Genomic DNA, 13,969 nt, shown 5'->3' with positions numbered 1-13,969 from the left:
CTGTTTTCCACCATGAGTTGATTTTTGTGAGAGGTGAAAGGCTCAGATCCTGTTTCAGTCTTCTAGATGTGGCTATCCAATTTCCCCAACACCATTTATTGAATAAGGATTATTTTCCCTATTGCAAGTTTTTGTCTGCTTTGTCAAAAATTAGGTGGCTATATGAGGATGATTTTATATCTGTGTTCTCAATTCAGTTCACTCTTTGTTTATATAAAATGTTATCATATATATTTATAGTAAATATTTGCAAACTAGGAGGTGGAATAATTGACTTACATTATTGTGTCCAGAGCCAGACAATCTGAACTCAACACTAGCTCTGCCACTTAATAGCTGTGCAAGCTTGATAGGTTTATTTACTTTTTTTTTTTTTTTTTTTTACTTATTAAGTGGTAACTTAAAGGTATCACTATTTCATAACATTTTGGGAACAGTAAGATTGAACAGCATGTCACATAAAATATGCACTGAATAAATTTTATCTGTGACTAATTTGTGTTACAATATAATGTAAAGTTTTACTATTTAATCATATTCTACATGAGCATAATGTCTTTTCAATTTCATAATATATAGAAGATTTTATACCTGTAATTCAAGTGATAAGTTTAAATGACTTAACTAAGGCTAAGTCATTTCTTATCACTAAGATAAGAAATGACTAATAGAACTCAGACCATCTAACAGCAAAGCTTATTTTAGCATAAGCTTTTCTAGGTATATTTAATTAAAGATAAAATTAGTATTATTGTGTGTTTCACAAATTAACCAGATATAAATACAGAGGTAGGTAAAGATAGTTTCATACTAGTGTTTATGTTAAGTCACATTGAAACAATATACTAGCCATGTAATAGCTTTGATAATAATTATTAAATTATTGAAATTTTTTTCCATACAGGTTGAAAAATATATGCTACTTCAGTTCCCACATTACTCTCACCTCATCAGTCTAATTCCTTCCAAGGACACCCAGGAGGTCTTTATTAACACTTGATACCACAGAATCCCTCCAGGAGCCTATTTCAAGGTATGGGCAACAATGTACAACATTTTCTGTCTGTTTCTGCTTAGTATCTACTGTTAAATATTTTGAGCATCACTAAAATTACAAATGATTATTGGAAGAGGCAGACAAATACCTTTATGTGATGTCGTATCTGGAATTCATTCAGTATAAACTAATTCAAATGGAAGTTTTCATAGCCATCATTGAGTGATTAACATGTACCAGGCAATTTACTAGGTCCTTTAGCATATTTTCACAGGTAAATGATGACTAATACCTCCTAGTGCCAGAAGAGGGCATTTATTATAGACTCATACAATTTCCTCTTTCTTAAAGATGGTGATCATACTCTGCATTTCCTGATTAAGAAAGGCAACTCAGGAAGTCTGTGCATTGCTGATTGTTTACAACTGCAATATAAAAATCAAAATTTCTGATATCATCTACATCTATAAATAGCATTACCTTCACCAGCAATTAAAGCACTGCCTTCACACAATGCATTGATAATAAAGGAAAATATGTTTAAACTAGTTTTATAGATTTAAGAATATGAATGCATACCATATGGATAATTTGAATTCATAATTTACCTATAGCATTATTGTCATCTACTCGTTCCCAAATCTTGGGCTATATTTACTTCTAATATCCCCGAACTTGATTATTAATTGCTAATTCCAAGTTTTACTATATTTTCTTTAAAACTAATTTGAAACTGCTTTTCCTAAATATGCTCTTCCTTTCAACAAGTGTATTTTGCATTAATTTCAGCACCCTTTATTAATGAAAACTATCATTACCTAGTAAGTGACTTATGCTTAAAATACTGCAGAATTTATTTTTTAGAATGTGCTAAAAGGTTATCATGTTTAAATCTAAGAGGTTTTCAGTTCCTTCTCAGCTTTTAGGAAACTAAGATTCTTTCAGACTCCCTGTTTTCTGATTAGTTATCCAAAGAGTAGTGTGACTTTTCTCTCATGGAAAAAATCAAATAAATTTATATTTTGGACAAATAAGTTGAAATTATACAACTGTATGCTCAAAAAAGGAATGAAACAATAGGGGGAGTAAGTACAGAATAGTTGAATTTATTGATGCTCTTTGCAAAATGTCCTATCATTCTTATCTATAGTTTTTGGAGGAGATGGGTTCATAAAAATTAAAAATAAAATTGGAACAGTAATATTTAAAGATATCTGGAGGCTAAAATTCAGTGTGTGTGGACTGTCTTTCATAATTCAATTACAGCCTTGGCTGAGATAGGTGAACTCATTTGGGCCATTTTAAGTAGGATTCTGCGCACATCATGATCTCAGAATTGCTCTATTAAAAGTGTGTAACAACTCCATGACTGCTGCTGACAGAGGTTGTCTTTCATTACTAGTTTGTGAGAACCTTTTGACAGGATGTGATCTGGGTGGCTGTGACATTTCATTGATTCATTTGCAGGCTATCTCTAGTTGTTCTGCAACAGCTATGAATTGCTTTCACTCTCATGCCTTCTAATAATCAGGCCAGGGAATTCTGAGAAACTTTTGGGCATGATTAAAATCTGAGCTGTGATTTTGAGTATGTCATAAACTACATGGGAAATCTATCATTTTAAAAAATGTTAGATAATAGATGTTTATTTATTCACATATTTTATAAACATAAATAAACATTCAAAAATGAACAGAAAATTAAAATTTGCCTTGAAATACAATTTATTAATAACATTGAATTTTTGGAGTGAAAATTTCATGTCTCAATTGTATCTTTGCAAAACATGAATAACAACAGCATTATTATTAGGATGTGTTGCTTAAATACAATCATTAAAAGTTTATTAAATATTAAGCAGAATTAGTATGATAAAATGAATAGTCAGATTAACATAGATAGCTAAAACTTTAACTGTTGAAATTTTCAGTAAGAACTTTTATTATCTATAAGCCTGAATGTCATGCATAGTTTTATTTTAATTTCTTCTAGCTATCCACAATCTGTCATCAGATGAATTTGGTCCTTTGCTACATATATTAAAAAAGCATATTTGAATGTGAATGTTAAATATACCATATTATGAAACAAAAACTATTTCAATATAAGTTTTATCCAATATGAATTTTTGAAAGATTTATTATTTATATTAACAGGATCATTTCCAGATACAAGTAAATGTTGAAGAATCCCAACAGTAATTCTAAGAAGCATTTGATTTTAGTTTATCAGGAAATAAAACATTCTTGGAAGGGGAGCAGGAATGGAGGTAGAACCACTATAATTTTGTAATTCTTGTATTCTTATTTATCACTACACTGGCAGAACAAGTCTCACTTATTTGTGACATTCTCAGAGTGTAGAATTGAATGAGTTTACTCTCTAGAACTGAGGCTTTTATTTCTATGATGCTATGCTATAATTTGAGATTGATGCAATTCATAGTTTATAAAACCAACAATTAACTCGGAAGCAACAGGCAATAAGTATGATTTGGCTGATTGGCCATAAGAATTCAAAGTATTGGATTATAGCCCCTGAATAGTTAGTTACTTCATCCCAATGTAGCCAAATCTGTGACTTGAAATGTTCTGCTCCAGGCTGAGATGCACTTTTTACAGTTTCTGTCTCCAGTAAAAAACTGCTTAATATCCTATGGGACAAAGCAATTATAACTATTGAAGTTACCTTTTCTGCCAAAAAGAAATCTCTAAATTAACAAGTCACTTTATAGTGTCAGGGCTCTAAACAAATAGTAAATCTTGGAGTCAAACATAGGGAAATTCTCAAAAGAAACAAATAGCCTGTGGGTAGACTTATTAAATTGTCCCCATTTGATACTGAAGGCTATTCCATAGTCTTTTTTGAGTTTTTAATTGGATAAATGTTATTAGTATATTGAACCAACATTTATTGAACACCTGCTCTATATCAAGCATCAGATATTTTGCCAAGCATGGGCTGTATCTCTGCTTTCCAAGCACTCACAGAAGAGATGGTATGAGAGACCCATTAATATACAGTTATAATCTATGTTATTTTCCATTTCAGAATTATATTCCAACAGTTATAAAAGAACATATAATTGAGTGACAAACATTGCCTCAACATTTTTAAAATGACTCAGGGGTAGGAGGCTCTTGATTAGATTTTTTATTTTTTTATTTTAGCATATTATGGGGGTACGAGTGTTAAGGTTACTTATATTGCCCATGCCCCCCTCCCCCCTTGAGTAAGAGCTTCAAGCATGTCCATCCCCCAAACGTTGCACATCTTACTCATTGTGGTTTTATACACCCATCCCCTTCTCCCCCCTCCCACCCTCCCGACACCCGATAAATGTTACTCCTATATGCCCACTTAGGTGTTGATCCGTTAATACCAATTTGCTGGTGAGTACATGTGGTGCTGGTTTTTCCATTCTTGAGATACTTCACTTAGTAGAATGGGTTCCAGCTTTATCCAAGAAAATATAAGAGGTGCTATATCACCGTTGTTTCTTAAAGCTGAGTAGTACTCCATGGTATACATATACCACATTTAATTAATCCACTCATGAATTGATGGGCACTTGGGTTGTTTCCATAGTTTTGCAATTAGATTTTTAAAGCAGGTACAGGACACACCAAAAGGAGAAGAGATCTGTACAGGCTGAAAGAAAAAGCTGAGTGAAGTGCAGAAGGTGTGATGGAAAGTGTCTCACTTGGCACATTTCATGTAGTTAAGAATGCCTGAAAGCACATTTTGTTTTGTTATTGGTATGAGTCTAAACATGTAGACAAGCATGAAATCATGAGGAGCATACAGACTTTTCTGAGAGTTAATTGTCAGACTATATGAAATTGGAAAAGATGTAATTTAAGTAGGACAGTGACAGAATCAGATTTGTGTTTAGTAAAAAGGTGTTGACATAAATGTGGAGGATTGGCAGGACAGCAAACAGACTGGGGAGCTGAAGACCTACAGCATGTCATTATCATAATTTGTACCACCAATAGTACAACCATAACACATTCTCAGTTGGATTGGAAAGAACCAGAGACAGGAGACTTATGTTTAAAAAAGGAGAGAGAAAAAATATAAAATGATTCCCAAGAAATTGCCTTGGGAAACTGGATGAGTGACAGAGCTATCAAATAAGATAGGAAATATATTAGGTTCAAGTGAAAAAATGATTTAAGTTTTATTTTTTATTTATTTTTTATTTTTTTTTAAGTTTTAGACAAATGAATATAAGATGCCTATGAAGTATCAAAGGCAAAATATGCAGTAACTATTATAAATAGGAGAGTGGAACCTAGGAAATAGATCTGGAGTATATAGTTTGAAGATCATTAGTGTTTTTGAAGAGACCATTGGACACACAATGCAAATGAGACAAATTTTTGGAAGTTTCATCCTTGAAGCAATGAATTTTTTTAAGCAGTTATTCCTAGTGCATAGAGAAGAAGAGAGATTGTACCCTAAGATTTAAGAAACTCAGATAGACAAAGGGGAAAAATAAAAAGCTCCTTCTAGAACTCAGCTTGTAGTCAGTGTAGAACAATACACTGCAGCAATAATTTCTAAATGTCTCATGATTTTCTTTGTGCACTATCCAGGCAGTTGACAAATATTTAGTATGTACTTATTATACAAAAAGCACTGTGTGTACTTCTTGACATGCAATATTAAATTATAAAATTAATAGCATTCTAGCCAACATATAAAATAATATAGCAAATGGTAACCCTGGCAGTTCATAGAAGCTTATTTTATAAATTATGCACATAACACTACTGGTTGGGTAAGGTCAAGAGGGCTTCAGAGACTCAGAAAAGAAGCAAGTTAGAAAGATCAGATTACCTGGCTTGGTACCTGGCACAAAGCTGGCACTATTTTATTATTTTTTCTTAATTCTTTAATGAAGTCTTAATCTGAGAGTTGAAACAAAATTACTTTTATTATTCAAACTATTTAGAGTTTACTGTATATAAGGCACTGGTTTTATGCTTTATACAATTTTAACTAATTTCATCCTCACAAAGATCGCATGGAGCAGGTACCGTAATTATCCCTAATTTAAAGATAGGAAAATGGAAGCTGTTTTTGACAAAAGAAAACTTTCCCAATGATATACAAATAAAGTTTTATATCATCCTATTTCCCTTCTTTTTTTTTTTCCTACTTCCCTTCTTAAAACATAATCTTTCTTTCAGTGATAGCTCAGCTTAAATTTTGGACCAAATTCTTCATTAAAATACAACCTATCTAAGGCATGACTTTGTCCTATTTCAATCCTTAGCACTTAGTTGTCTGATGCACCTTAGATACAACTGGATGCTAAATAGCTACTAAGGATGCATATAAATACAAACATTCTGAGCAGTGTCTAGGCATTCAGAATGTAGCAGGTAATCAAAAACATTGGTCTGTCAGGGGCAGACATGTAAGTCAGGGCTGTTCAGACTAGATATTGAGAAGAAAAACATATATTTTGCAATTACCCTGTGCTAAAAATTCTGTTAATAAGTTTAGTGAAAAATCTCATCTAATCTTTAAAAAGGAAAGTATACCCAACTCTAATTAATGGAGAGAGAAACTGTAGTTCAAATTGATTAAATAACTTATTCAATATTATAGAGGTCCTTGTGGTTCCAAATAGTCTTAGTCTCTTTCCATTGCAACTTGCTACACTGCCAAATAGAATACAATCTGTTAGTAGTAGATGTCCATTAGGGGTTAAAATCTATTGGTAACAAGTTAAAGATACGTAATTTGACTTTTCTGATTAAGAAAGAGTTATCTTGGTGATTTTTACTGTACAGGCTGTCAGTAAACCTGTCTGGTCTTTCTATTTTAGAGATTAAGGCATGTTTTTACAGTTCACCTAAATCAACAGTGGATGGTTATTGTGACTATATATATATATACACACACACACACACATACACACACACATATATGTATATATACATATATATGTATTTATATTATATATATATTTTATATATATGTATATGCATGTATGTATAAAACAAGTATATTATATATGTGTGTGTGTATATATCATAAACATTTCCAAAAGAAAGAAAAATAGCTTCTCATCCATAATGTGTATATATACTGATACAAATATATTATATACATATAAATACAAAAAGAAACACATAAACACATATCAAGGCAAGAGTGAGAAGCGGAGGTATAGGTGCTTACTTACCTTGCCTACCACCAAAGGGAAATTTGTGTCTACTTCTAATTTAACAATAGTTCTAAAGAACAATTCAGCCATGTGGGAATACTGCAAACATATTGCTAAAATCATTCAGCCCTGAGGTGATTTTCTAAGAAAGTGCTGATCGTGTAACTTAATACCGCTTGTGGAAAGCTTTAACTTATGTATGCAATTTATTTTCAAGTTAAAAGTGCCTGCCCAAATGATGTGGATGCCAAAACTCAGCATATAGAGTAAATACTATTTTAGTGGTTGTGAGGGTAGAATAACTTTGACCTCCTTATCTGCACCATAGTATTCTTATAGCTGTGTCATCAGTTCAGGACTAAAGAAAAGCAAACTTCTAATACAGGCAGGGCCAGATATAATATAAACCAAAGGTATTGAAAGTCACATTTTCTAAACAACACTCTTCTGTAGATTTCCATTCTGACTCTCAACACTAAAGATACCAGTTGTGTTAGGGAAATAAATCTTTCAGGCAGCTTCAATTCCTAAACTTAACCTATTTGTAAATGAGACTCATTTTATTTAATTTCTCTATATGAACATTAATAAACACATTGCATGACTTGCTACACACTCTGAGAGGCATAATAGAAGTCTTTGACACATAGACAAAAAACTTGCGCTACTATTTGAATATAAAGAAAGATCATTGAGAACAAAATATCAGCTTCATTATTTAATTCATTTAAAAAATAAGAATGAATCCTGAAGAGAAGAAAATCTCTGGGGCAGAATTCTATGAAAAGGACTGACTAGGTGACCTAGTAGATATTTTATCTCTAACTTCTTAGATGATATGCCAAATGTATAATTAAAATTATATATAATACATTATGTACAGTATAATTTAAATTATGTATAATTACAATTACATGTGTATAATTATAATTATATATAATTACCTAATTATAATAACCCCATGCCAAATACTATTTTCTTTCATGGCAAAGAGGAACTATATCTTACATCTTTTGAAATTATTTTCTATGCATTATATTTGCTGATTTAGTAATAGGAAGTGAAAGTTCAGGTGTATATTTGGAGAGGTGGCGGTTCTGATGCATCCAAAAGATTAAGCAAATTCCATTTTCAAGATTAAAATGAAATATTTTTCTTAATATATATAAAATTAAACCTTAAATATTCATTGTTTATATTTCAATAGGTTTAGGAGGTACAAGTATCTTTTGTTACATGGATGAATTACATATGCTGAAGTCAGGACATTTATTATACCTGTTACCAGAATAGTATGCATTGTACCCAGTAGTAGATTTTTATCCCTCATTCTCCACCCACCCCTCTTCTTAGTTTTAAATATCCATTACACTGCTTTATGACCATATGTATTTCTTGTTTAGCTCCCATTCATAAATGAGACCATGTGGCATTTGTTTTTCCATTCCTAATCTACTTCACTTAGGACAATGGTCTCCAGTTCCATGCAAGTTGCTGCAAAAGACATTATTTCATTTCTTTTTATGAATGAGTAGTATTCTATGGAGTGTATATGTGTGTGTGCACATATACCACATTGTCTTTGTCTACTTCTTAGTTGATGGGCACTTAGGTCGATCCCATATCTTTGCAATTGTGAATTGCAATAAACATTAGGGTTCAGGTGCCTTTTCTATAAAAAGATTTCTTTTCCTTTCGGTAGATATCCAATAGTGGGATTGCTGAATTGAATAGGTAGGTCTACTTTTAGTTCATTGAGGAATCTCCATACTGTTTTGTTATCTTAAATGTTTTCTTGCACATCCGTTTTAATATTTTCCTGATATACTAATAGAAAATATTAAAAGACAGATGCTCAGTATATATATACTTTATATTAAATTTCCTAAATAGTATAATTATTGTGGTTTTCTGTCTCTCATTTCCTGTGTCTGACTTCTCTCGTTCCACAATCTGATTCAAATTGTTGTTGCATTCTATGGCTCAGCTCTATCACTGAAGTTTGAAAGACAATGAAAAGTGTCCATTAATAACTTCTGCCTTCCAGGTCTTACACATAATGAGAGTATTCATTGCCTGTACCTTGCTACCCAAATCCACACGGCCAACAAAACCCATGTTATTCTCTTCTATGTGTATCTTTACCATTCAGATTATACCTATATAATCTTAGAAAATAAGAATGCTAAAAGAACTGCCTTGGAAATTTTTCACTCCTCAAAAATATGTTCACAAAGGAAAACAAAAAGATATGTATGTTTGATGTTTGTAGCTGAATTGTCTTTAATACACATAAACTGGAATAGTTTAAATGTCCATGTAGAGTTGAATACATAAACAAATGTTTCATAAAATGGAATACTATTCTGCATGAATGATAAATTAATCATAATTACAACATGGAGTAATTACAAAACAAATGTTGTGAGGAAGAAACCAGAAATAAAATAATATATGTGGTATGTCCATTTTCACAAAATTCATACAGGCAAAAATACTTATAATGTAATAAATTAAGATGCTGTTAATAAGACTATTTATTTTAACTCCAGAGTGCTTTCACAGATATGTTGAGTTGGTGATAATTTCTTGAGTAGTGCATTTAGGATTTACAAGCTCTTTAGGATATGGATTATACTTCAACAAAAACTAAAATATATAAGTTTTTAAATAAATACACAAGATAAAAATCAAGCATCAAACTTAAGTCACTAATGATCAATCAGTAATATCCAGAAAGAGAGGTCAATTTCTTATTTTATTACCTCAGAAAAGAAAAACAGCACTATTTGAGTAAAAATTTGCTGATTTAAAAAAATATATTGAAATGTACTTTATCACTCTGTTCTGGGTATGGGAAACTCTAAAAAAGTATTATGGTTAATATATTTAAATATGTCTTTTGCTACCAGGGTCAAGTATGAGACAATTTAGAGGAAAAATAATTAAAAATTTTTTTTGTAATTTTCTATAAAAAATAATCATGATGCAATGGACAACTTGATTTATGAATGCTCAATCTTCTCTACCTATTACCTATTTATCTTTTTTAAAATCATAGTCCAACTGGTGTTGATTCTCATTTTTAATATAGAAGTGAGAATATAAGTGCATACTCTCTGCCTCAGTGGTGGGTTTCAAAGGGTGTGCCATATTTCTCGGAAGATGATTCTTTCTTCATTTCAATGCAACCTGCTCAAAAGGAAGGAGGAAGAAAGCAAGTAAGTCTGAAACTCAACCTGAGTTTACTGAGTCTTATCCCTTGAGCATTATGTCTGCTCATTTGAACAAAGATATAGTCTAATACTCAGCTTTACCCTTTGATCTGGCATCACTTAAAGCACAATGATAGTTCTACCTTTTTTTGATGATAAATTCTATTAACCACTCTCTTTCTGCAATGATAATTTCATGTCTTTACTTTTGTCAATACCCTACCACTTTTCTCACTGTAAACTGAAAACCTAATAGCATGCAGGCTCTCATATTGATATTATGCTATTTTCCCATGGCCATAACCAAAATTCTGCCTGAATTTGGGTCTCTGTATGTCTCCCCTATTGTTAAACTAAGTAAAAAAACTCTCTGCACTCAAAAGCAGACATTTCCATATGTCTTCCAAATCTCATTCTATTTACTTCTTTTGCAGTACTCATTCTTTTGGTTAACTTTTATTAATATTTTACCATATCTTCATCCTCTGCTTCTTACTGGATTCTTTACCTTCACATTCAGATATACCTTAGACACATCTATAGAAAAAGAAATAAATACAGAAAAAACTTTTTCTCTAACCCACATTTCTCTTTCATCCTGTACTCAATATGCTTTTTTTCTCTTTCTCTCTTACCACTCTTCTTAACAGAAAAGTTTTCTTAAAATGTTTGCCATTCACTATCTTGACTTTGTAGGGAAGTTCAAACTTTCCCTCTGAAGGTTCCATATTTGAATCTGGAGAAAAGCCATAACAAATGCATTTGATCATAGTTTTATGTGACACGAAGCCTTCAGATTTAAGACCCAGAGATACAGGAGAAGTGATCTAATTTTATGCTTTGGTTCTATGAAGCAGGGACAGCAATGTAGAAATGCAATTGAACAAAAATGGTATGATCTGACAGCAACAGACTGAGAGGTTAAACCCAGAAAGGCCTGTCTATTCAGATTCTTCTTGGATTCTCTGTGCAGCATTTCTACCTTCCAGGTATGGGGTAAAACCCTCCCTGAAATGGGGGTCTTATGAACTACAATCAAGCAAGTTAAGTCAGAGAATTTTTTTATGGACAGTTTTTACACAGTAAATCAGGGCAATATATTGAGCAATATATTTAGGTTTTTATGGGTGGCTTTGAGAGGATAGGGTTCTAGTTTCTATGACCTGCCTTGGGAAAGAGAGATTTTAGTTCCTATGGCTTGCCTGAGGTGAGAAAGAGGAGTGAAAGACAGGAAGGCAGAAGAAGGTAAGAGAGAAATTTTGCTTCCTAGGCTGCTTCTGAGGGCATGACTTTGAGATATTGTTTCTGAGCCTCAAAAACTTTATCAAATGAAATCTATGCTACAATTCATTTCAATGTGGCTTCATTCTCTGAACTCTTCATTCAAAGATATACTGCTATATCATAATTTATTTTCCCATCATCATAACCAATTTTTTAAATTCACACCTTCTTAAAAACTAATTTACATATCACCCATTTGAGTAATTCTTCATTTCTTCATTCTTCATTGGGCTTTAATGGCACTAGAATAAGCCACATATAAAGCCCAGTACAAAATGAAAATAAGAAGTATCTTGCTCATAAATTATTAAAAATTTCAAAAGGGAGCTCTTGAAAGCTCTATATAAATTTTAGGATTATCTTTTCTATTTCTGTGAAGAATGTCATTCAGATTTTCATAGGGATTTCATTGAATCTACAGATGGCTTTAAGTGGTATGAACATTTAAATATGTTATTGCAATCCATGAACACAAGATATTTTTCCTTTTATTTGTGTCTTCTTCAATTTCTTTCATCAATATTTTACATTTTTTGGTGTGAAAATAATTAACCTTCTCAGTTAAATTTACTTCTAAGTCTTTTTTTATACTGTTGTAAGTGGGAATGATTTCTTGATGTTTTTTGAGATAGTGAATTATTAGTATATGAAAATGCTACTAATTTTGGTTAGTATGTTGATAGCATCAATTTTGTATTTGTTGTAACAGCTTTTATTTGGTGAAATCTGTAGGGTTTCCTATTTTTAAGATCATGTCATCTGTAAACAGATACCCCAAAGAGCCAAAGCAATCTTGAACATAAAGAACAAAACTGGAAGCATCACCCTACTTGATCTTAAAATCTACTATAAAGCTAGAATAATCAAAACAGCATGTTACTGACAGAAAAGTAGGCACAGAGACAAATGGAACTGAATAGAGGGTCCAGAAATAAACCCATGCATTTATATCCAATTGATTTTCAACAAAGTTGCCAAGAACACACAATGGAGAAAGAACAGTCTTTTATTAAATAAGTAAATAGTATTGGGAAAACTGGATATTCACATACTGAAGAATGAAATTAGACCCTGATCTCACATCATATAGAAAAATTAACTCAAAATGATTAAAGACTTAAACACAAGACCTGAAACTATAAAACTATTAGAAGAAAACATAGGGAAAAAGTTTTGTGACATTGGTCTGAGCAAAGATATTTTGAGTGTAGCACCAAAAGTACAGACAATGAAAACAAAACTAGACATATGGATTGAATCAAACTAAAAATCTCTGTACAGAAAAGGAAATAATCAATAGCATGAAGAAAAACTCTGAAATAGGAGGAAATATTTGCAAACCATACATCAGAAAGTGGTTAATATTCAAAATATATAAGAAACACAAATAACTCAATAGCAAGAAAACCAATAACCCAATTGAAAGATGGGCATATGGGACTGTGACTTGCTTCTAACCAATGAAACACAGCAATGGTGATGATGAGATGTCACTGCCTTTATTAGATTATATTATATAACAAAGGTGAGAAGATATCCATTCCCTCAGCATTGATAGACTATACAGCTGGCCTTGAAAAAGCAAGTGAATATCTATGTGATAAACTATTGTGGAGAAGTTAAGCAGGCAGGTAACTGCACTATAAACCTGAGGGCAGCCTACATTTGACAACTAGTAATAAGGTGGAGTCTCACTCATGCAGTCAAAAGTCAATAAACTCTGCCAATAACTTAGAAGGGCTTTGAAGTAGATTTCCCTGCAGAGCCTTTAGCTAAGACGACAGCCCAATGAACAGCTTGATTACAACCTTGAAATACCCTGAAGAGAGGATCCAATGAGCTGTGCACAAACTCCTGACCCAAGTAAATTATAAGACAACTAGTGTGTGTTCTTCTCAGCCACTCAACATGTGATAATCTGTTATACAGCAACAGAAAGCTAACATATTTATGTATATCTAAAAATAAATTGTTTTCTCCTCATACAATTTAGAAGCAATTTCTAGAACATACTAGCTGTGATGGTTAATTTTATGTGTCAAATTGATTGGGCCATAGAGTGTCCAGATATTTGACAAAACATTTTCTGGATGTTTCTATGAAGGAGTTTGTGGATGATACTAACTTTTAAATTGGTAGAATGAGTAAATGGATTGACCTCTCTAATGGATTGCCTTCTCAAATGGATTGCCCTCACCAATTGCCCTCATTGGTTGGTGAATGGGCACCAACCAATTGGTTGAAGGCTTGAACAGAATAAAAATGTTAATCTTCCCTGAGTAAGAGTGA

At 32.1% G+C, this 13,969-nt stretch overlaps 1 long non-coding RNA gene across 3 annotated transcripts in view; it reads left to right on the top strand.

Moving 5' to 3' along the window:
* LOC142874822 (uncharacterized) overlaps positions 1-13,969 on the top strand; it is a 264,628-nt gene that overhangs the window by 201,561 nt on the left and 49,098 nt on the right. For 2 of the 3 annotated variants that reach the window (XR_012922427.1, XR_012922425.1), the window contains one exon: positions 905-1,033. This is a non-coding gene — a long non-coding RNA (uncharacterized LOC142874822). Of the gene's footprint in view, positions 1-904; positions 1,034-3,153; positions 3,267-13,969 lie in introns of all 3 variants that reach the window. The other variant, XR_012922426.1, reaches the window with a different exon arrangement.

This window comes from Microcebus murinus, chromosome 13 (genome assembly GCF_040939455.1).
Source record: "Microcebus murinus isolate Inina chromosome 13, M.murinus_Inina_mat1.0, whole genome shotgun sequence".
Taxonomy (NCBI): Eukaryota; Metazoa; Chordata; class Mammalia; order Primates; family Cheirogaleidae; genus Microcebus; species Microcebus murinus.
Note: the sequence above shows the minus strand (reverse complement) of the source record. Positions and strands in the feature narration are given on the sequence as shown.